This window comes from Eucalyptus grandis, chromosome 11, assembly GCF_016545825.1.
Source record: "Eucalyptus grandis isolate ANBG69807.140 chromosome 11, ASM1654582v1, whole genome shotgun sequence".
Taxonomy (NCBI): domain Eukaryota; kingdom Viridiplantae; phylum Streptophyta; class Magnoliopsida; order Myrtales; family Myrtaceae; genus Eucalyptus; species Eucalyptus grandis.
Window position 1 is genome coordinate 11,344,809 of NC_052622.1, and position 23,490 is coordinate 11,368,298.

Genomic DNA, 23,490 nt, shown 5'->3' on the forward strand with positions numbered 1-23,490 from the left:
AGTTTCTTGAATAAGATAAGATGCAAAGCCAAAGTCCAGTTGGCCGGATCAATGATTTAAGCATGGGATTAATTGCATATCGGCGAGGTAGCCCACGAGAGAAAATCAAACATGTTTCATGCACTTAATCTTAGCCAAGTAATTAAAGCACAGGTCTAGTCGTGACACACGTTGGCAAGCATTGAAAAAGAAAGTATACTTAAATGAGAGCAGCGCAGGGACCCATAGTATTATTATTATTTTTTTGAGTCGGTCGAGGACGTGTAGTGCGAAAGGCGCATTTCCCCAGCAGATCATGTGACACGCGTTGATCGTGCGGAGGAATGAAGGTGACCGATCATCTGTATATCTATCTGCATATCTATCTATATATATAGTCATCCAGGTTAATCACGTTGACACTTGTGGCGAGAGAGATGCAGAGCATAACAGAGAGAAGGAGAAGGATGGGGAGCAAGGGCGGCAGCTCTCGAGCGATAACGTGCAAAGGGGTGGTGTGCTGGGGAGCAGAGGAGGAATGGAGGGTGGAGGAGATTCAAGTGGATCCCCCCAAGGGGAGCGAAGTGAGGATGAAGATGCTGTTCGCCAGCATTTGCCCCACCGATCTCCTATACTCCCAGGGTTTCCTTTGGTCGGTTCATCCTTTTCCATATATCCCTTCGCCTCTCTCTGTATTATTCTCTCTGCTCTTCTGCAGCACCACTGCTTACTCTTTCTCTGATTTTGTCGGCATTGCAGCCGCTTTACCCTCGAGTTCTCGGTCATGAAGGTGTTGGGTAAAGTCCTTCTCTCTAATTCGATTCCTACTAATTCTTCCTTGTTAGTTTTGTCGATGAGGCGTTGCATTCCATCAGCATATGTTACAGCTGATCTCAACATGACATGGCAGGATTGTGGAGAGTGTTGGAGAGGAAGTAGAGGAGTTGAAGGAAGGAGATGTGTTATTCCCACCTACGTTGGAGAATGCAGAGAGTGCGAGAACTGCAAATCCGGTAGGACAAACTTGTGCCTCCGATATCCGCTTTCTGTAAATGGCGTGTTGCCGGATGGCACGTCCAGAATGTCGATCCGAGGCCAGGCCCTGTACCACCTCCTCTCTTGCTCCACCTGGTCTGAGTACACGGTCTCCGACGCCAATTACGTCGTGAAGGTCGACCCTGGTGTAGCTCTCCCGCATGCTAGCCTCTTGTCGTGCGGATTCTCCACTGGGTTCGGCGCTGCTTGGATGGACTCTAAGGTCGAGAGCGGCTCCTCCGTGGCTGTGATCGGCCTCGGTGCTGTTGAACTCGGGGTATGTGATCGGTCGTTTGCGTTACTAACTTACATGTGTAATATATGAATGCTGTTTTGAGAGGATTAATTAGAGAGAAAGCACGGCAACAGTTCATTTGATTTGATCACGAGCAGGCCATAGGAGGAGCAAGAGCGCAAGGGGCGACTACCATAATCGGCGTGGACAAAAACGGGATAAAAAAGGACAAGGGAGAAGTCTTTGGAATGACTCATTTCATAAATCCAGACGATCACAAGTCTTCCGATGGCACGGATTCGAAGTCCATCTCTGAGATGGTGAAAGACTTGACGGGCGGAGCTGGCGTGGACTACTGCTTCGAGTGCAGCGGAGTACCCAACTTGATCAACCAGGCCCTAGAAGCCACCAAAGTGGTGATGAATCCGTGTCATCGCATCATCGACAAAATCACAATCGCGCACGCGCACTCGCGCGTGGCTAAACTTCATCTAGGCAAGTCTCCTGACTGTATGATTTGATGTGGTCAGGGGAAAGGCAAGGCAGTAGTATTGGGGGCAGGGCCGACACATGTCTTGGAGATTAATTTCATGGGGCTGATGATGGGCAGAACGTTGAAGGGAACCATTTTTGGAGGACTCAAAAGCAAGACCCACCTGCCCCTCCTTGTCCACAAATCCAAGGATGAGGTTCTGATCAAGCTCTTTCTTGCCCCCACCAGTTTCAGACCTTTACGCGCACAGCCACTGAAATTTTGCTTGCTCTGGTTCTGCAGGAGATCCCTCTCGATGAACTTCTGACCCACGAGATGAAATTGGAGGACGTGCCGACAGCACGTGAGCTCCTGAAGCGGTCGGACTGCGTCAAGATTTTGATCAAGATTTAGTGCCCTATTTTGCCTATTGCCTCCTGCCCTTGCTTTCTCGAATTTCCTAGTACGATATTGACCGTGCTTTGTTTACTGTTGCACTCGCTCGTGTGAAACTCCGATAAGATTTTTTTTTTTTTTTGACAAGAATAAGATATTATTGTTGGAGTTCATGATACAATTTCGAGAAATATCTAGTATTTAGATATTGTTACATAGATTCCTCTTGGCACGCCGACAAAACTCTAGTCTAATAATGTTGGTTGAAACACACGGTCTAGAATGAAAGCAAAAAACGAAAATCTCTTACACCTTACAGATATTATGCCTATGTCTTCATCGGTTATTCATAATCAAACTATGTTTCCTCCTCCTATAACCTTCAACGCACAATTATTACTTTGTTCTCTTATTTATTCTCTACCACATCACTAGCCAAAAACTATTATCAATATTAGCCCCATAGTTATGAACATAATTATATTTTCATCAATTATCAATATCAATGAAATCAACACCTCGAATCACTTCACAAGGCGTGCCCCTTCCATGTTCAGGTCAAGCATCTATCAAACCTAACTCGAACCAAACGGTTCACTGCCCAACTCTTTTCTGCATCCCAACCCTCTCTTTAAGAATGCCGCATCATAAGATATGATGTTTAACCAACTTATCTTTCCAATTGCTGCAATTTGCATTAGCTTCGCTTAGTCAACCTCCAGACGTTTATTGAACATTTACCCATTCTTTGAACTGTAATTTTTCCTTGGAAACTCTTATCACAAAAGTATCTTTTAGAAGTTAAACAGAATATTCGAATTAATTAAACAAACGCGACAAAGCTAAAGTCCAAGCCGAGTAACAGAGTCAAGTTTAAACCATAACAGAACCTTGATCACTTCAAATCACACCCCTCATCCATAGAAAACAAAAGACGACCAACCATGTCACGATTGAATCCAACTTATCTGGAAGTTCGACATTTACGACAGGTGATGTAAGCCTGCTAAGTATCCCCAAACTCCCACCGTTTTATCCGGATCGAGGTTTCTGTTTGCCGACTTTCTGCTCCACGGCCTGATATCATCACACAATCCGCAGAGAAGATACTGCACATTTACGGGGTGAGGGAACTCTCTGTCTGACCTCAATTACAAATTCCATCCCAATTCTAGGGGCGAGCATGGTCCACCCCCTAACCTAAGACCAACCCACATAGTGCTAATCCTCAATTTTTTTGACCGAGGACCGACCCTATTGAGCTTGGGACCGAGGACTAGATTGGCCCAATGGGTTCGGTCTGGTTCTAGAGTCAACCCGGAACCAACCGATAATTTTTTATTTCATTTTTTGTATTTCTTAAAAAAACAATTAAGGACCAGACTGACCCAATAAGTTTAGTCTTATTTCCAGGTCAACCCAAGACTAACCAATACTTTTTTATTTCATTTTTTGTACTCCTTAAAAGGGTAACTGAGGACCATACCTACCTAATGGGTTTGATGATGAGCGAGGTCAATTAGACAAGCGGTGAGGGTTAAGTGGGGTGAGCATCGAACAAATGAGCATCGAATGTCGAGTGGGGAGCAACAAGCCAAGCGAGCATCGAGCAACGAGTGGCACAAATGACCCAAAGCGAGCGAGGCGAGTGTTGAGTGGCAAGAGGAGAAGTTTTTTATTTTGATTTTGGCAAATTGAAGAGTAAGAGGACAAATAAGACAAAAGAAAACAAATATTAGATGATGATGCCATAAGGAGTTGTTTATACTTTTTTGGACGCTATAAGGACTCATCACAAAAACATTTTCCTCTTTCATAAATTATAACTATTGACACTGTAAAAGACATTAAAAATCTAAGTTATTAAAGAATAATGTAAAATTACATGAACTCCTCACTAAAAAGCTATTTAATGTTGTTGACGCTATTTATTTTAAGGTTTTCTCTATATAAAAAAACTATAAATAATATATTAGATATATATATAGTCAGAATTGATCCGGGTTGGACCGACCTGGAACTGTTAGGACGGAGGACCAACCCGCACAGTGCTAGTCCAGGAATTCTAAGATCAAGGACCGACCCAATCTCCCTGGGAACCGGACCAGGACTAGCAGGGTTAGGCCGATCCAGGGTCGGACCCTGGACCGATGCTCACCCCTACCCAATTTCCATTCTCCAAACTTCATGGCAATCGCCTTAAAACACAAGCCATCTACATTTCTCTTTCTTTGATAATAACATAAGAATTCTATGCCGGCGCACTATGAGTGTTTCACAAGAATCAAATAAGATTTGACACCTCAAAGGCAGATGAATTTAAAAAAAATAGCTAAATTCCCCGCCAAATAGAATTCTTACAAATGCGCAACTGAAGGATCGGGAAATTTTCGTAGTTTGGCCAATGGAAAGACGTGCTCAAATGGCACACGCAACAGTCGTAGAGAGAATGTGGCATCATTCATCCATGCTATAATATAATGATCCAATGATCACTTTGGCCAAATAAAGGGGGGGAAAAGGTAGAATCCCAATGATCACTAGAAAGATCAAGAATCTTCTAAAGAAAGAGACTGAAATAAAACAAACAAAATCTTCTTCTTGTGTGTACTGCGTATAAGTGGAACTAAGATGACATGCGGACAACATGGTAATGACACGTCCTCTTTAGACATGATTTTCTTCTTAAATTCGACTCGAATCTCTACCGAAAATGAATCGCGATCCCCAGTCAGAGACCACCTGTCACGACCCGAACCCCGGGCACATGCACATCCCTCAATGGTCGATTTAAAATTTGCAACATCCCAGAAACTGTTGCCGACCCATTCGTTATTTTTGCACATGCGGAAACGTAAAAACAATCTTTATACAAAACAGTGGGATAAAAACGTAGGATATTATTTTTCACAAGCCACACCTACAACATCACATTACTTATAGACTAGTTTAACATCCCAAGGTCTAATACAAAAAGTGAAGATGTTCGATTACCCACTAACTAAGCTTCTATCTATAAGACTGGGGTTTACTACTACAATACCATACTTCTCAATTTCTCAGGGGTGAGCTGTCACCCTACATCTAGTCTTGACGGAAAACCCGTCATTACTTGGAAGGAGATAGCAAGAATCCTATTCCTCCTTTACTGCGACCGACTGTACACGACCCGGCCTTCCTCCATGTAGGGACCTGAAAAATGTTAGCCCACTAAGAGGTGAGATCACATCTCAGCGAGTAAATCCCTTAATTCCAGATTAGGCGAAGGGTACATCATGCATGCAATCTAATCACGTTTCTCATATTTTCTTAATACTAGTACTTTTCTGCATGTTAGTGTCAATCAAATCATGCATAAGATATCGAGATTATATATCATCAGAATACTTTTAACATATACATATGTAAGGACATAAATGTCACATAATTACGCGGGCCCCCAATTACCAGACTAAACCGTTGTAGTACGTCCCATACCGCACCACACAGTTCCTTCTTTTAATTAGGTTCCTCACTTTCACCCATTCATGTGTCACAAATGATTTCAATGCACAGATAACAGTCTTCCGGCATAACCGGGCATCGTCTCGCACCGTCGAGCGCGGTATCGTCTACATCTAGACGGCATTTCATATAGGAGCATCGGTCCAGCCTCCACTGCGATCGGCATCCGTTGACGTGGGGCATTCTCGAAGGAGCATCGTCCGGCCCCAAAGGCTCGTGACAGCATTTCACATCATTCATGCATTTATTCAACTTCAGCCCAGGATACCGTGCATTACACTCAAATACCTCAATTAAAATGGTGATCCCAGCCTATTTTCTTCATATTAGAAATGCATGGTAAAATAATCGTGTGTGGGGACACGGTCAGATCGAACCAGAAAATTTGTGTCATCTCTTTTAAAATCCCACAGTTTGGTATAGTATTTAAAAACACTTTCGGCGTCCAAAACCTGACACCCGGTATTTTATAATTAAATACCAACAGTTTTCAATCACCATACAATAGCACAAAACATCACCCAATTCATGCGGATGCCCATGCCTTTACACATCCATTCACTTCATAAAATCAATAACATGAAATTAGACCACTTTTCATTCTCGGGTGAATAGTGTACGTGAACAGTGCGTGTGAACAGTACTTGTGAACAGTGCATCATGAACAGTGAAATTCCAAAGTTCAATAACTAATAAATTAAATCCGCAAGTCATTAAAACACTAATTAAAACAAGCAAAGCATCAAGAACCATCATCAAACTAAAATCAGTTCTAATTTACAGAAACCGGGCCTTCGCGCGTCTCCAAATTTAAATCCAGAAACCTAACCAATCGAGCTCGAAAAATTCCCAAATTTGAATATGTTGTAAAGGAAATGTAAAAGAACATTTTTAATGAAGACACCAAGATCCAGATCCCTCTAGATTCGGCCCAGAAATTCTCTCTATCCAGCACAAAAATCGGGTCTAGTTCCAGAGAACCTAACTCATCGAAATCAGTTCGTTTTTGGGTCGAAATCTAGTCCGTTTGATTTGAAATTCAATTATGTTAAACTAAAAGTTATAACAAACAACTTTCATGAAGAAACCGATTGGAAATTCGACCTCGAAAGGTCAGTAACAGCCCTCTGAATCATAACAGGTCAGGAGTTACAAAACTGTCCGAATTATTGTTCCGAGGATGACGTCATTAAAATCATCATCTTTTTAATTTCTAAAAATTCTAAGAAAAATATGAGATAGCTAGTATAAGCACCTAGAGGGGGGGTGAATAGGTGCACAAACAAATTCTCGAGATACGGAAGCGATTCTAGGCAAACAATAGAAAGAAAATGCGATCAAAGCGAAGTAAAGGTTAAGGAAGAGAGAAATGAACACAAGATTTATAGTGGTTCGGCTTATTCCAAGCCTACATCCACTCTTCCGCACTGACAGCCCACCGCCTGGATTTCACTATGAACAAAAGAGAAGTTACAGCACAGCTTTTCCTTGATTCCACAGTGTAGAAGTTCTACCACACTTCCTCAAGGTTTCTCACGAATATAAACTCTCTTTTGTTTACACGATTTTGCTCAACAAATGAATTGACTAAGAACAAGGAGCTTTAGACTTTGGAATTCTTCTATCGTGCACACACTCGAACAACTGGAACGTCTTCCTTATATACTCCTTCATGCCATTATACCCGTTGGCACTTACCAAAGGAATTCCTCGAATCTACTCGTTGGACGGAATCAATTAGGAAGATCATTCGAGCTATTAAAGGAACATGTCGATAGCCCATCAATCATGTTCGCCCATACAATCAGGATCTCGGTTTCCATAAGTAGAACCTTCCAAGTATACTTTGTCAATCATCGGATCCTTAATCTTCGAATCAATTATGATCAAATAAAGAATTCCGTTATGTCATATCCAGCCAAGAGATCTTCTCCAGTCGATAAGGCCACATCCTTAATGAAACATCCAGTTCTAGATAGCCTTTCTTCAACGAATTAGAAACTATCAATGAAAATAGACTTTGAGTCTTGAGTGTCCGGAGGTCTTCAGACTTTAAATAGCAGAGTCTGCAAGCCTTCAGACTAGACTGATGGAAACGTTTTGTCAACTTCAAAACACTTCAAGAGGATTTCTCCAACAATCTCCCCATTTTTTATGGTAACAAAACTTTCCTGCAGATTTGGAAAACTTTGACCTGCTAAACATTTCTCAAACACATATGCATATCTTATAGAGATAAATGGCTAAATGAATAACACTAGTATCTGCAACCACAAAGAATAGGTTAGCCCAGTATGCAATAAAGCCATCCATAAGATATCAATAGTAGTTAATAATAAGCAATCAAATCCAAATCCAAATTTAGTCCACATCCAGACACACACGACTCAAAAGTCAAGTCAAGACAAACCACAAACCAAACAAGCCAAAAGTTCGACAAATTTAAGTTCAAAGTTTTTCAAGTCTCACAACTCTCCCCCTTTTTGTCAGCATAAAAAAAATGAGATGAAAATGAAGTCAAGGATTCTTGGGAACACGAACAAGCTGAAAATCTCCCATCGACTGAACGATGCCTTCCAGCCTTTTTAAGTCTTCCTTCAACTGAACAACATCCTCACCCTTAGCATTAGCCTGAATCTGAAGAAAAGGGCTTGGATTTGATCATTTAATGAACCCGAAGAGACTTGTCCTGCATTCTGCAAGTTTTGAACTTCACATCCCAATGCATATATCTGACCTTGCATCTCCAAGAGAATATCCATCACTCTGCGAAAGTCTGCTGAATTGTCGGTCTGCGTACTGGCGTTAGCACGATCTGATGGAGTAAATGCAAACGATGGTAGATCAACATAATCACGCAGATTTGGCAAAGAAACCTCATGACCTTCCTCACGAAACTGAGAGGCATAAATATCCTCAGGATCTGCTGGGGATCGACTGACTCCCTCACTGGATGCAGGATTTGAAGATATTCATCTTTTCTCTTGGTCTCCCCCTGTGTTCATGCCTTCAGGTGGAGAGTGCTCCTCATGTTCTTCTTCTTCATGATCTCTTTTCTCTTCTTCTTCTTTTTCAACTCTCTCTTGCTCAGCATTTCTTTCTTCTTCTTCTTCTCTTTCCTCCGTTTCTTTTTCCTCTGCTTCTTTTTCCTCTGCTTCTTTCTCTGCTCTTTCTTCTGTCTGCTGTTCTGACTCTTTCTCTAGAACAGATCGACTGAGATTCTTCAAAGCAGAAATAGTGATGTTTTCCTCATCATCTTCATCATCAACGAGGAGAGCTCTTCTTCTCTTGGATGGAGCATCCATGGGTTCCTTCCCTTTTCTTTTTCCTGCAGAAGAGAATTGATGAGATTTGACTAGAGTCTCCTCCTTAAATTTCTCTAATGCCTTGCTTAGTTCCTTCAGACGCATCTTGGTCACCATTTTCAGTCCTACCACCACATGATCGCACGATCGAGCACAAAGAATTTGCGGAGGCTGAATGTTCAGATGTCTGAATAACTTCGTCACAAGACCTGGATAAGGAAGTTGTCCTCCGTCCTTTATCACAGCTCTATACATGTGGAACATAACAGTGTGAGAAAAAGAAAATCTTTTCCCAGTGATGATTGCATACATTAGCTTTGCCTCTGAACTTGAGACATCAGTCTTGGAAGTTGATTTCGGTCTGAGGCAATTGATTACTATTTTGTGCAGCAAGATGTTAAATGCACTCATCCTTGAATAGGAAATATTTCCCTCTGTTGTCCTGTCCTTAACCAATTCCAAAGTAGTACGAGCAATAGAAACTTTGATCCGTTGATATCTTCCTCTCTCAACTCCTAACACATCTGCCAGCATATTTATATCCACAACAAAGTCTTGATCTTTGACACTGAAGGAGAATCTATTCGCATCCAAGAAACTAAGATTTGAATAGAAATAAGCAGTTAGTTGAGGATAGGCTTCTGTGGTGTCAGAGCAGAATTTCTCAAGTTGAAGATGACCAAACTTTTCCCTTAAGTTCACATTTACAGCATCTAGAAAATCAAAATCCACACTCCTAGGGTTTATCACCCCACGCTTCAGCAATTTTGAGTATAGATCCATCTGTTCCTTTGATCTAAACAACTCTCCCATTTTTCCTCGATTTTCCGCCGCAATTCCCATTCTTGGCTGAAATTCGCTGTATAATTTGTCATCATCATTTCCATCCACTGGATTAACTCCCCAATCACGAGGGTCACTTGGGATATTCGCAAGGGATTCTTCTGCCACACCCTTACGAGCAATTCCAAACTTTCCATTTTTCGCAAAAATATATATTTATTTCCATATCCTTTGTCCTTAAGAAAATCATCCACATAGTTTAATGGAGTACAAGTCCCTTTTAAAGCACGATACAACTTATAAATAAAAGAGGGCCTTTGAACTCTTACAGGATCTGCATCTTCAATGATTTCTTCATTTTGATGATGATCAACATCTTGAGGACTAGATGGAGGAGAATGACGCTGCTGAGAATGTTGTGGGCTCTGCTGCTGATTTGGAGACACTTCTTCTTCAGTGAGATCGAAGTGCGTAGGCCCCTCACTCATTCGTCGTAGTCCCCTGCTTGCAATCCTCGATGACTTTCTTGAAGACGACATCTTTCTTAGTCTTTGAGAGATTCCTTGCTTGACTTTCCCAAGAAAGATGACAACTTTTCGAAGATTAAACAAGAGAAGAAAACAGGAATGGAAGATTGGTGCTTTTAGGGTTTTGGAGTTAAGCGAAGAGAAACCGATTGTATATAAGACAGTCGAAAGAAGGGGATACCAATCGTCGTAATGGAAAGTGAAAAGATTCCTTTTAAAAATATAACTGCCTTTTTCGAAAAATGGTCATTTCAAAATAACTTCTTTATCTAAAGGAAACGATGCAATAATCTCGTCAATTAAAGATAGCAGTTGAGATAACAATAATCAACACGGTTGATGAACGTACCTTTTCAAGATGAGATTAGAGAGATAATAACTTACAGTCAAAGTCTTGCAGTCAAAGTCTTATATGTCTGAGTCTGAGAGTCTCTAGACTTTAACTTCTTCGAACCTCAAAATGTTGAGTTTGGAACGGATAATTTCAAATTGATTTTTCTCCAAATGCTTTGTAAATATATCCGCCAGTTGATTCTTTGAGTCAACAAAATGAATCGCAATTTCTCCATTTTGAACATGATCTCTAATGAAGTGATGTCGAATTTCTATATGCTTTGCTCTTGAGTGAAGAATTGGATTTTTGGTGAGGTTGATAGTGCTGGTGTTGTCACATTTAATCTCCGTGCATGAATCTTCAATTCCAAAGTCTCTTAGCTGTTATTTTATCCACAGAATTTGTGAACAGCAACTTCCAAGAGCTACATATTATGCTTCTGCTGTAGAGAGGGCTACTATACTTTGCTTTCTTGAAAACCAAGACACTGTCTTGCCTCCAAGTAGTTGACAGGTACCTGAGGTGCTCTTTCTATCAACTCTGCAACTGGCTAAGTCTGCGTCTGAGTACCCAAGAAGAGTAAAGTCTCCCCTTTTAGGATACTAGAGACCAAAGCTTGAAGTTGATGCAATATATTTGATAATACGCTTTGTAGCATTTAAATGTGATTCTTTAGGATCTGCTTGAAATCTAGCACAAATGCAAACACTAAATAAAATGTCAGGTCTAGAAGCAGTAAGATAAAGAAGTGAACCGATGATACTCCTGTATAACTTTTGATCGACTTTCTTTCCTCCTTCATCTTTATCTATCTTCACGGAGCTTGACATTGGTATATCGGCCTTTTTGCAATTGTCCAGTCCAAACTTCTTCACAATATCATTAGCATATTTTTCTTGATGAATAAAAGTTCCTTCCTTCAGTTGTTTTACTTGAAGTCCAAGGAAGAAGGTTAACTCACCCATCATGCTCATTTCAAATTCATCTGCATAGTCTTAGAGAATTTCTTGCATAGACTTTCATTAAAGGATCCAAAAATAATATCATCGACATATATTTGAACAAGTAGAAAACTCTTGCTTTCTCTTTTAATGAAAAGAGTAGTGTCTACTTTACCTTTAACAAATCCATTTTCAATTAAAAACTTACTCGTCGTCGTACCAAGCTCGAGGAGCTTGTTTCAAGCCGTATAAAGCATTTTTGAGTCTGAATACTGAGTCTGGTTTCCTTGGGTCTTCAAACCCGGGTGGTTGTTCAACATAGACTTCCTCTTGGATGAATCCATTTAGGAAGGCACTTTTGACATCCATTTGGAATAACCTGAAATTCTTATAACAAGCAAAAGCAAGTAATAATCGAATTGCTTCTAACCTTGCTACTTGGTGCGTAAGTCTCATCATAGTCTATCCCTTCTTCTTGTGTGTATCCCTTGGCCATGAGTCTTGCCTTGTTTCTTATGACTTTTCCTTTCTCGTTCATCTTGTTCCTGAAAACCCATTTAGCTCCAATAACAGACTTACCTTTTGGTTTAGGAGTCAATTCCCGGACATCATTAATACTTGAATTGCGAGCTCTTCTTGCATAGCTTCAATCTAGCTTTCATCAGATAAAGCTTCTTCTATGCTTTTGGGTTCTCTTTCAGAAATAAGAGCCATAGCACTAGACTCTCCGCGCCTTTTGGATCTTGTGCAAATTCCTTCATTGATGTCGCCAATAATAAGATCTTTGGGATGACTGGACTTATGTTTCCAATTGCTGGTTAATTTGTTAGATTGATGGTCACTTCCTTCACTTGAATCTTCAACAATCACTTGTTGCTGGTCCTTCAAAGTCTGAGCTGTTTTAGACTTTGTAGATTCTAGAGCAGGTTCAGATTCTTCAAATTGAGTCTGAATGGATTCATTTTGCATAGAGTCTTGGAATTTAACATTCATTGATTCTTCCACTGTTTGAGTCTTCTTGTTGTAGACTCTGTATGCTTTGCTTGTGGTTGAATATCCAAGGAAGATGCCTTCATCTGACTTTTCTTCAAACTTACCAACTTGATCATTTGCATTTTTCAGTATAAAACATTTGCATCCAAATACATGAAAATATGAAATAATAGGCTTCTTTTCTTTGAATAATTCATATGGGGTTTTTTCCAGAATAGGCCTTAGAAAAACTCTATTTATAATGTAACATGCTGTAGAAACTACTTCAGCCCAAAAACATGAAGAGATGTTACTTTCAATTAAAAGAGTTCTAGCCATTTCTTGAAGAGATCTATTATTTCTTTCCACAACTCCATTCTGCTCTGGAGTATATGGAGAGGAGAATACATGCTGAAAACCAGATTCATCATAGAATTTTGTAAAATCATGATTTTCAAATTCACCTCCATGATCTGTTCTTATACTCGAGATAACATACCCTTTTTCATTTTGAATCTTTTTAGCAAACTTTTCAAAGTAAGAGAAAGTTTCAGACTTACTTGCCAAGAAATATACCCAAGTAAATCGTGAGTAATCATCCACAATTACTAGGCAGTACTTCTTACCTCCAATGCTTTGTGTTCGGTTGGTCCAAAAAGATCCATATGCGAAGCTTTAAGTACACGGTTAGTGGAAACTTGATTTATTGGTTTAAAGGAATTTCTTACCTGTTTTCCCAATATACATGGTGTACATAGATCAAACTTTTGGTATGATAAATTGGGTAGACCACAAACAAGCTTCTTTGCTGAGATTTTGGCTATTTGCTTCATGTTGATGTGCCCAAGCTTTCTGTGCCATAAGTTTGCTTCGTCTTGGATCGAGATCAGACATTGTGATTCATCTGGTTTCACATCCAAGAGGTAGATATTTCCATGTCTTCGACCCATGAATGACTGAGTAGAATCTTTACTAATTCTAGAACATATTCCCTCTTGAAAGTTGATTTTGAAACCAGTATCACATAGCTGACTAATACTGAGCAAATTGAATTGAGCCCTTCCACTAAGGAAACATTGCTGATTGTGAGATTTCCAATTTTACAGTTCCAAATCCCACAATTTTTCCTTCTTTGTTTCCTCCAAAAGAGACTTTTCACCATTTACTCGAACAATCTTTATGAAGTAATTTGAGTCTCTGTCATGTGTCTTGAGCATCCACTATCCAAGATACCATTTTACCTTTTTCTTGATAATGACCTACATTTAAAAAAGAAACTCAAACCTTCTTTGGTACCCATATTTTCTTGGGTCCATTGGTGTTAGTTTGATATACGGTTTTTGCCCATTCCTTTTTAACAGGTTTCCAAATCATGGAACATTCTTTTTCAAAATGATCTGCACTATTGCACTTTGAGCATTTGAGAGTATTGCGACCTACTGGTTTTACAAAGATCCTTTTAAAATGACTTTTGTAAGCATCTCTTGTGGGTCTTTGTTTGATTCTTTCCTTTACTTTAGGAAAATCAATTAAAGGAATGGTTTCAATGAGTCATTCCCAAACCAGATTTATTGAAATAAGGTCTTTGAACAGAGAGAATTTTTTCCAATTTCTCAGATCCTATAGAAAATCTTTTGGAAATATTTGAGATATCATTTTTCAAGAATGCATTTTCTTTTAAAAGATTGTCTTCACTTTCTTTAAGAGAATAAGCATTCTTGTCTAAACATTTCACTTTTTCTTTCAAAATATTTTCCTGTTGTTTTAGAGCATAATTTTCTTTCTTGAGTTCGGAAATTCTTTTGAGAGAAGTCTTAAGACTAAAACACAATTCATCAATATACTTTGAAACCTTAATAGGGATTTTGAAGTTACTTACCTCAAATTCGCTTTCTGAGTCTGAATCTATCTCGGAATTTGAATCTGAATCCGATTGAGCCATCAGACATATATTGGCATATTCATCATCACTTTCTTCACACTCTGTATCACTCCAGGTTTCAGCTTTAAGAGATTTTCGATACTTTTCAGTTTTTCCTTTCTTCTTCCTCAAAAGAGGACAGTTGGGTCTAATGTGTCCCTTTTTCTTGCATTCAAAGCAGACTACATCCTTGTTTGATTCATCATCCCTTTTGAAAACTTTGTTTCTTTGGATTGAATCTTCTTCCTTTTCTATTCAGCTTTCTGAATCTTCTTATCATGAGAGCAAGTTCCTCATCATCCATATCGTCTTCAGAATCTGTAACATCAAAATCATCATTAGATTTTAATGCAATGGATTTCTTACCTTTAGGGTCTTCGTCTTCATTGATTCGCTCCACTTCATAAGACTGAAGAGTCCCAACCAACTCATCAACAGATAGTGACATGATTCTTTGGGTCTCTCTGATTGAGGTCTTTATGTGATTCCAATCCTTGGAGAGTCCACGCAGTAGCTTGTTTACTTTCATGGGATTAGAAATTGGTTGACCTTGGTTTTCAAGACCATTCACGATTTCTGTAAAGCGACTGAACATATCCGTTATAGATTCTCCTGGTTTCATTTTGAAGGCTTCATATTGACCGAGGAGAATGTTGATTCTAGTCTCTTTCACTCGATCGGTTCCTTCATAGGTAATATGTAATCTATCCCAGACTTCTTTAGCTGTAACACAAGAAGATATTCTATTATATTCAGTACGGGATAAAGCACAATATAAAGAATAAATTGCTTTTGCATCAAGAGCTTGTCTCTTGATTTTCTCTTCCTGAGTCATTTCGCTAGACTCAACAACATATTTTCCTCTTTCTGAGACAGATGCAGCTTTAGGAATTATTCCTTTTTCTACAACATCCCATTCCAGAGGATCCTTTGATTTTAGGAATGCTTTCATCTTGTTCTTCCATATGTTGTAATCATTTCCATCAAAATAAGGTGGTCTGGTATTGCTTTGCCCTTCTACCAGTCTTGGAGCCAACATACTAGCCATGGATCTTTAACTCTGAAGTAAAACACTTCAACATACACAAGCTCTAATACCAATTGAGATAGCTAGTATAAGCACCTAGAGGGGGGTGAATAGGTGCACAAACAAATTCTCGAGATACGGAAGCGATTCTAGGCAAACGATAGAAAGAAAATGCGATCAAAGTGAAGTAAAGGTTAAGGAAGAGAGAAATGAACACAAGATTTATAGTGGTTCGGCTTATTCCAAGCCTACATCCACTCTTCCGCACTGACAGCCCACCGCCTGGATTTCACTATGAACAAAAGAGAAGTTACAGCACAACTTTTCCTTGATTCCACAGTGTAGAAGTTCTACCACACTTCCTCAAGGTTTCTCACGAATATAAACTCTCTTTTGTTTACACGATTTTGCTCAACAAATGAATTGACTAAGAACAAGGAGCTTCGAGACTTTGGAATTCTTCTATCGTGCACACACTCGAACAAGCTGGAACGTCTTCCTTATATACTCCTTCATGCCATTATACCCGTTGGCACTTACCAAAGGAATTCCTCGAATCTACTCGTTGGACGGAATCAATTAGGAAGATCATTCGAGCTATTAAAGGAACATGTCGATAGCCCATCAATCATGTTCGCCCATACAATCAGGATCTCGGTTTCCATAAGTAGAACCTTCCAAGTATACTTTGCCAATCATCGGATCCTTAATCTTCGAATCAATTATGATCAAATAAAGAATTCCGTTATGTCATATCCAGCCAAGAGATCTTCTCAAGTCGATAAGGCCACATCCTTAATGAAACATCCAGTTCTGGATAGCCTTTCTTCAACGGATTAGAAACTGTCAATGAAGATAGACTTTGAGTCTTGAGTATGACTGTCCGGAGGTCTTTAGACTTTAAATAGCAGAGTCTGCAAGCCTTCAGACTAGACTAATAGAAACGTTTTGTCAACTTCAAAACACTTCAAGAGGATTTCTCCAACAAAATATATGTTACTATTTAGGATGTCCCAAACTTTTCTTCAGAATAAAATTCCTTCAAAATCGCAACACACAGTTGTCTGCGAAATTAGCAAAACACACACGTCCTGGAAACTGTTTTAGAAATCAGCTACTGTTCTAGTCCGAATCTTCTTCCACGACATTTATCTTGCTCTCTAAACCCTATCTAAGCTTTTCTATGGCCATCATAACATCCCTAACCAACATCTATCCATATATAACGCCATCTACATATTTTTAACTTGTACGAATTCCTAATAGTGGTACTCAACCCCTAGTCCAGATTTAGAAGACAACTCACCACTGAAACTAATGGCGATCCTCACTTGTGGCCGGACGGCAACACAAGGACAGCCCTGGAAGTTTTTGATGATGATTTGGACCAGGCACAACGGCTGGAGATGTCGTTGAGCGACCACCACAGCAGCACACAAAGTCCCGAATTTTCTTGAGGAGGGAGGAACGCTCGAGACCTTACTGTTCGGTCACTACTTTGTCGTCCAAGGGGAGCAAGAATGGCCGAATAAACTAACCTAAATAAGAAGAAGACAAGACTTTTTATGGCTGTGAAAGGGAAAGGAAATTGTTGTAAGGCTGGATAAGGGAAAGAGAGAGGCAGGTGCACGGCAGCAGGAGAGAAGAAATAAGTGCGGAAGAAAAAGAAAAGAGGGTAAAGCAAAAGACTAAGACCCTTCAGCTGAGAGAAAAGAAAGGAAAGAAAAATAAAGAACAAGAAAGAAAGGGAAAAAGTAAAAGGGAAAGCAACCCATTTGCTACTGCACTTCGGTTTCCTACGACAAGAAGAGAGGAGAAAGGTGGGGAGTAAATGCCTGGAAGTTACTCAGCATTTACCTTCTGCTTTTGGACCCAAATTCTATGGAAAATTGGCTCTCTATTACTACCTTAGGTCCCACTCTCTTTTCCAAGTCCATCTCTATTAAATACTAAGGAAATTGAGGTGAAATTGTAGGAGAGAGGGATTCCTACGAATTTCCTTTTGAGGAGACTTCTCTTCTTTCTTTAATTACCAATCTAACATCTAATTTAATAGGGCCAAGTCCCTTAGTAACAACTTATAATACCTCTTAAATTGCTTCACATTAAAGGCCTTAAAATCCTACTTAAAATGTGGCAATTCTCTTGCTCTTTTAATTTGCTGATCTTGCACATTTCGTGAACAATTCCCATCATCAATAAATTTTGAGAAGATGCAACAATGTCCTTGGGATGAATTGTGACACGTGACAATTCTTAATTTCTGTAATCGACATCATTTCCTCGGTTAATTTAAGTCAAATGTGATTTTAGCGCAACCTAAATTATCGGTTAGTTTTTAGGAATTTTCGGTGCAACTGACCCGTGGTCGATTATTCCCGAGCCACGATGTACATCTTCGAAGCATTGACGACTCTCGATTGTCGTGAAAAATCTCGAGGTTTCAATTATGAGCACATGGTACCAAAACAACAGAAAATTCAGTTTAGTGCCGATCGACGAGAAATTTGTAATTAGTTGGAATCACCCAAGCCTAATTTTATCTCTATCGAATCGACCTATTTCCAATTTCTGATAGATTTTCGACTATGCCGAACTAATCCTTGTAGACTAACATAGTCGAGCAGTCGATTCCTGGTCGAATTCTCAAGTCTGTTGCATCAAAATCCTTTAATAACTTTCCCGATTAATCAAGTTATCTCATGAGTGATCAGCTCAGAGAATAGCGCTATAAGCACGTCAATGAAATGCCCGATTTATTTAATTGAAAACAGAAGTGGAAAATCAGACTGTCACACCACCAGCACTCTGGTGCGCCACCTGACTAATTTGCTGTTAAGTTTCACAACACCATCAGAGGATTGAGTGTACTAAGAATCGGTACATCAATTGCATATGCAAATTACAAACTTACCTTGCATAAACTGAATACCAGAGCCACTGGTACTGTGGCCAATCGAGACCCAATCCCCTGGTAGCTCAGCTGCAGTTTGTTCTCCTCCCAAGGGTGCAAATTGCCCGAAATGCTTGTACCTTAATGAATGATTAGACTTTCAACCATCACGGCGACATAACTCCACTGTCTACTTCTAATATGTGGGTTGGAGAAAAGTATTACCATGCAACGGTTGATGTTATGTCACATCAGCCCTATCACTCACCAGGATATCTATTTTGCAACCCACATGTTTCTTTTGCAAAATAATTCATCAAAATTAAGACCTGTTTGTCTGCGATGATCCTTATGCACTATTAGCATCAAATGATGTACCTCGAAGAAAGGCTAATTATTCTCTTATTTATGTTTGACTGGGAAAAGAAAGACTGCATATGGGAGGTCTAATGATATAAAAGAAACGACAGAGCGACATACATATCCCATCCAGTATGTCTATGCATCCAGAGAACATATTGGTTGGCGGAGATGGTGTCAATAAGAACAATGGACCTATTCATGATTATGAAAGATCTACTTAAATAATCTAACCTTGAGGTTCGTTCTGTAGTTCAATTGTAACATAAAGCACTTGTTTTCCTGGAAGAGAAGCTTATTGTACCTGAAGGGATGAAACCGATGACGTCCTGCAACCCTGAACCTCAGAGGACCTTCGGGATTCTTTTCGCACTCATCCATGCGATTGAAACAGTCGGCGAGATATTCATCTTGTTGAGCAGCCACCTTTGCCATTTACAGCACATGTAGATGTTGGTACTATAAAACAAGAACGACAAAAAGAAGAAAGGAGAAAGAGAGTAATTGTACTTGAGCTGTTGCAGGAAGATTTTTCATCTGAGAATCCACTTCAGCAAGGGCTAACTTAAACAGTTCAATATCCAGTTGGAGAGTTTGCGTTTCGCTGTCAGCATGCTTGAGTAGATCAACAAAGTTCCTCATGTTTTTCTTCTTCAAGTATAGCTGCACTTGTGGATACCGTTCGCAGATGTCCGCAACAACTTCTTTTGCATCTTGTATACTCAGCTTACCTGTCTTAGACTTATCTGCCTTACTGAATATCGCTGCAATATCTTCCTGAAAAGAAAGGAGTACTTAACAAAAATAAATTTGATGAAGTAACAACTGCTGAGAGAAAAATGTCTTATACTGTACAAACTTGAAACTAGTAATCCGAAAAATATGAGCTCAGTCCACTCTAACATTCTGAATAAACCATGACACATTACAACAACGGTTTGACATAACCTTCGATATCGACTATCCCAACTCAAGTTAGTTGAGTGTAATGAAGATTTTCTGCACAAAGGCTGACGAGAACAGCTGAATGAAGCAAAATCAGGAATTGTGTCCCCTTGTTATAAAGGTTCTAACTGGTCAATATAAAAAAAAAATGTTTCCTTTTGTACAAATATTCAAGATATAGGTGACTAGAGAGAAAAGACCTTGAATATTGGAAACTAGTTGTTTATCTAGGCTGGGCGTTGCACAGATCATTATATAAAAATATAACTAAAATAGAGTGGGAAACATTTTAGCATAAATACAACATGATTTTAACGTAACATTAGCCGTAAAAGGTACACATAAAACTAAACATCAAATTACAAAAAATTAATTAATAGATAAGTAAAAATTCACAAACATGATACATAATATTATATATCATAAACATTATACTAATTCCAAAATGTACATAAACAATAATAGAAATTTTATCTACCAACTAATATGGGGAGAACTTTAAATTATGTTATTAAGCATAAAAAAATTGTTAAAAAAAATGAGTTGCAATGTAATAGTAAAATGATGAAAAGAGAGGAGAAGGGTGATGCCAATAAGTTCAGTGCATACATGTCTTGCTACTTTTTTGGAGAAAGCACCAAAACCTTTCTTCTTCTTTTTTTTAATTAAGAAAATCGAATTCTCACGTCTTACGAACCTAAGTGACGCACTTAAAAGAAGACTTTGTTTAAGACGGAGGTTTATGCAAAAGCAAGATTTCTTACCATGACTTTTCGTTGATTGATCGTTGCACAGTCATCACCAAGAGCGTATATGCTATCACATCCATCAACTCTCAGCCATTCATCAGTGGCAATCGCACGCCTGTTAGTCTGATCACGAATGGCAAAAGGAATGTTCACAAGCAAGAGAAAGCTGTAGATGGAGGAAGAAACCAATTGCTAAGCAACAAACCTGCCCAATTTGCTTCATGAATTCCATAATGAAAGGCCGAGTCCCGATACCAGTAGACCAGACAGCCATTCCGTAAGGAAGAGAAACAATGTGGACAGTCCCTCTTTCCTTTTTGGAAATTTCCTTCTCGGACACTTTGACTACCATGGAGCCCGTCTTGACATTGATGTCCTCTCTTTGAAATTTCTGTTCCGCGAAAGCAGTGATTCTTTTGTCAAACCTAAAATAGTAAGGCCTAGAAGCATTAGCCACATATCAAAGACAGCCAACTTCGTCGCGTGAGATATTTTAGGTGATCATGCAAGCAAAACAAAAAAGGCCACTGATCACCGGTTACGTTACTGCTAATAGAACCAAAAGAGGCAATTACTGTAAATGCCTTTTCTTTGGAACTCCCTCTTTGCTAATCTGCAGCTCGTGATTTATTCCAAACGGTCAGCAATTTAAATATATAAGAAAAGCTAGCTTTTAAAATGGAGAATATATTTAGTAAAAAATGTTATAAAAAGAAAATATAGATTGAAAGGATCACTGCTGGTCAGAGGGTAAACTGGAGACTTCTACTTTGTGAAGTGCTAAATTTCTCCAACGACAGGATGAGCAAAACCGGGAGTAAACTTTCCACTTGATCAAAGAAAAATTTTGATGCTAACCTAAGAAACAAAAGTGTAGTCCACACACAGAAACAGATGAAATCACATAATTCTACTCACATGTTCAAAATATGATCTGCTTCAAGAAGTGTAATCTTCATACGGTTTTTGACTTCTGGATATACCCGGGCAAGATCTTCGCAAAGTCATGAAGCTCTGCCGCAAATTCCACCCCTGCTGGACCACCACCAACGACAACAAAATGCATAATCCTATTCTCACCTTTACTTAATAATTACTGGGAACGATATGGAGTGGAATTGAGTGAAGAGAAGCATATTTATGTTTTAACTCAACCCACTATCCAATTGAGAAGCACATTGATATGATGACAAAGTAAATCAAATCAACATCTTATCTTGGTGATATATACCTTCAAGAAATGGGTATTCTCCTCGACACCAGGTGTGTTGAATGTATTTGCACGGGCTCCCACAGCTATTATGAGATAGTCATAATCTATTGCAAATTCTTCTTTCCCTACTAGGTTCGAAGCTTGAGTAGATTGACAGTAAATTTTCTTCTTTTCTGCATCAATCTCGTAACATTCAGCTTCTCTATATTCACAATGGGGACCTTTCTGCCATTAGATACAAAAGGAACATCTCAGTCTATCACCCCAACTTATCTGGACAATAACCCAACGAGGAGCCTGAAAGGAGTATGAGATCCACATTTTGTCAAAACTTATCAAGCATACATATCCATCCTGTAGGAGCAACACAATTTGTGCTGGAAAATGAAAAGAAGAAGAAGCTCATAATTCTCTCCGGAATCTCTGAAAGCACTTCATTAGTCATCTGCGACAACTACCTTGCTAACAATATTTCGGATTGGTTCGACAATACTACGTGCTTCCACCGTGCCATTTGTGATTCTTGGTAAGATGGGCGTGAACGCAAAATAATTACGTGGCGCAACTACTTCTACTTCATTAATGAATTCTTCAAATTCTTCAAAAAGCTGGTGGCAGCCCATCCGGTTCCAAGCACAACCACCTTCTTTTTGGGGCATTGACCTTGCGCTGAATCAGCATAGGCGACAGGGAATGGAGTCGTATCCGAGAATGCTACTATACACCCACCACTGCAGCAAAACAGACATCAAGTTTGCTTTGAGAGAGCAGAGATCATTGTGTAGCTACATGCATTATCGGCAACATTTACGGATCTAAAGAGCTTAATTTTACAGAGAGAGCTTGACATTTGAAGACTAACTCAGAAGTTGATTTAGTGACATTTTTCAACATAGAGCGGCAGATTGCGAACCCAGCTCAATTTCCACTAACGAGTATCTAATTCATTTGATATAACAGTAAAAGAACCGAATAGAGCTGTTCGCGAGCGGTAAGCTGTGATAGCGGCTCACTTGACGTTCCAAACACCTCGCAAAACCATTACTCTAAACAACATGCAAACAGCAACAACAACCGCAACCGACGCAAGCATCACGAGGCATTCATCAGCAAAATCTGTTAAATTATGTCTTGAGTTTTTCGCTGGAAAAGAGGAAATATAAAAATAAATGAAAATAAAGTTTCCTCTTTGCCGCACGGAAGCTTGCGGAATCCGAATTGAAGAAAAACAAAGAAGCAGCGTCCCACTCACTCGGCTTTGTAGAATTAAAAGGGAAAGTCAAATCTTTCTCTTTTGTTGACCAAATCTTGGATTATGCGATTTCTTCACGCATGCAATTCGCTGGCGGTGGAATAAATAATTCTTTTGCAGGTCTTTTATTATTTAGTAAGTGGCCGCTTGAAACCCTACGTGAAAGAGGAGCCGCCGAAGGATTCACGTGGTGAAGCAGGCCGCCGAGAGGGAGGAAAGCCACGCCGTTTTACTCTGAGTGCTGTGGGTGTTCTGTTCGTGAGAGACATTCATAGGTGCTGGGTGCTTGGCTTTGGGTCTTCGTATTTCTCGTGCGGCAAAACTTATTCGTGATTTACATCCAAGTAAGATTGATGTATTTGGTGTAATTGGGGTTTGGAAACACCGAGAGAGTGTTTGAGTGACTTGAGTGTGTAATCTCCTTATATCGCTTGATCTATAGTGAAATTTCTGCTGCTCTCTCCCCGTGGACGTAGGTTTTACGACTGAACCACGTAAATCCGGTGTCCAATTTATTTTATTCTTTTGTCTATATTTTGTTCGATCGCTCGCCCCATCGCAACAAAATCCACGACTCGTCGACCGAAGCAAGACGCGCAGCTACATCGCTCATCACGATGGACAAAACTCGATCAAGTAGTGCAGGA

At 39.5% G+C, this 23,490-nt stretch overlaps 1 long non-coding RNA gene and 2 pseudogenes across 1 annotated transcript; 1 reads left to right on the plus strand and 2 right to left on the minus strand.

Moving 5' to 3' along the window:
* Positions 1-400: 400 nt before the first annotated feature.
* Positions 401-2,370, plus strand: LOC104424853 (annotated as a pseudogene).
* A 2,432-nt stretch (positions 2,371-4,802) lies between these two features.
* On the minus strand, positions 4,803-22,633 carry LOC104427212 (annotated as a pseudogene).
* LOC120289999 lies at positions 4,998-16,822 on the minus strand. Its single transcript, XR_005547823.1, has 2 exons — positions 16,738-16,822; positions 4,998-5,309 (listed from the first exon to the last, which is right to left on the minus strand). It is a non-coding gene; the product is annotated as an uncharacterized LOC120289999 (long non-coding RNA).
* Positions 22,634-23,490: the final 857 nt, after the last annotated feature.